The sequence below is a fragment of the Aquarana catesbeiana genome, linkage group LG03 (genome assembly GCF_042186555.1).
Source record: "Aquarana catesbeiana isolate 2022-GZ linkage group LG03, ASM4218655v1, whole genome shotgun sequence".
Lineage (NCBI taxonomy): Eukaryota > Metazoa > Chordata > Amphibia > Anura > Ranidae > Aquarana > Aquarana catesbeiana.
Genome location: NC_133326.1, coordinates 343,040,885 through 343,043,051, shown reverse-complemented (window position 1 = coordinate 343,043,051; position 2,167 = coordinate 343,040,885).

Genomic DNA, 2,167 nt, shown 5'->3' with positions numbered 1-2,167 from the left:
TATATATATACAGTGGGAACAAAGTATTCAGACCCCATTACATTTTTCACTCTTTGTTATATTGCAGCCATTTGCTAAAATCATTTAAGTTCATTTTTTTTCCCTCATTAATGTACACACAACACCCCATATTGACAGAACAACACAGAATTGTTGACATTTTTGCAGATTTATTAAAAAAGAAAAACTGAAATATCACATGGTCCTAAGTATTCCGACCCTTTGCTCAGTATTTAATAGAAGCACCCTTTTGATCTAATACAGCCATGAGTCTTTTTGGGAAAGATGCAACAAGTTTTTCACACCTGGATTTGGGGATCCTCTGCCATTCCTCCTTGCAGATCCTCCAGTTCTGTCGGGTTGGATGGTAAGCCATTTTTAGGTCTCTCCAGAGATGCTCAATTGGGTTTAAGTCAGGGCTCTGGCTGGGCCATTCAAGAACAGTCATGAGTTGTTGTGAAGCCACTCCATTATTTTAGCTGTGTGCTTAGGGTCATTGTCTTGTTGAAAGGTAAACCTTTGGCCCAGTCTGAGGTCCTGAGCACTCTGGAGAAGGTTGTCGTCCAGGATATCCCTGTACTTGGCCGCATTCATCTTTCCCTCGATTGCAACCAGTCGTCCTGTCCCTGCAGCTGAAAAACACCCCCACAGCATGATGCTGCCACCACCATGCTTCACTGTTGGGACTGTATTGGACAGGTGATGAGCAGTGCCTGGTTTTCTCCACACATACCTCTTAGAATTAAGGCCAAAAAGTTCTATCTTGGTCTCATCAGACCAGAGAATCTTATTTCTCACCATCTTGGAGTCCTTCAGGTGTTTTTTTAGCAAACTCCATGCGGGCTTTCATGTGTCTTGCACTGAGGAGAGGCTTCCGTTGGGCCACTCTGCCATGAAGCCCCGACTGGTGGAGGGCTGCAGTGATGGTTGACTTTCTCCATCTCCTGACTGTATCTCTAGAGCTCAGCCACAGTGATCTTTGGGTTCTTCTTCTTTACCTCTCTCACCAAGGCTCTTCTCCCCCCGATAGCTCAGTTTGGCCGGATGGGTTCTGGTTGTCCCAAACGTCTTCCATTTAAGGATTATGGAGGTCACTGTGCTCTTAGGAACCTTAAGTGCAGCAGAATTTTTTTTGTAACCTTGGCCAGATCTGTGCTTTGCCACATCTCTGAGCTCTTCAGGCAGTTTCTTTTGACCTCATGATTCTCATTTGCTCTGACATGCACTGTGAGCTGTAGGGTCTTGTATAGACAGGTGTGTGGCTTTCCTGTTCAAGCCCACTCAGTATAATCAAACACAGCTGGACTCAAATGAAGGTGTAGAACCATCTCAAGGATGATCAGAAGAAATGGACAGCACCTGAGTTAAATATATGAGTATCACAGCAAAAGGTCTGAATACTTAGGACCATGTGATATTTCAGTTTTTCTTTTTTAATAAATCTGCAAAAATGTCAACAATTATGTGTTTTTCTGTCAATATGGGGTGCTGTGTGTACATTAATGAGGAAAAAAAAATGAACTTAAATGATTTTAGCAAATGGCTGCAATATAACAAAGATTGAAAAATTTAAGGGGGCCTGAATACTTTCCGTCCCCACTGTATGTGTGTATATGTATGTGTGTGTGTGTGTGTGTGTATGTATGTGTGTATATGTATGTATACTGAAGATGTATTTATATCCTATAGAATGTTATTTCTGATAGTGTCCCTAGGGGATAGAGAGATTTACTAGAGCAAAAAACTGACTTTTTCTATTTTGTGTTCAGTCCTATATAACTGGCAATTTAGGCCACCTGTGATATAGTTTTTTTTTTTTTTTTTTTCATATTTGACAATATATCTTTGCCAGAGATGAATATGGTGAACCAATAAGAGAATTTGTCTTGGCAATCAAAAGTGCTACAATTTTTTGTATATGGACCAATTTTTTTCAATGCATTTTAGAATCTGTTCACCTATGAACTGACCTCCAAGAGAACTTGTAATGGGAATATGTCATCATTTGCAAAGCTGGTCCGAAATGGAAAACCTTGTTTTGGTTTGGTGTATGCTGGCAAGTTCAGTTGCCCACTAGCTTTATAGGGATGGTTTCCTCCAGATGAGTAGTGTCTGTACCTACTATTGTGTTGTGTTGTGCTGGAAAAGTCTTGCATGTTACATTTAG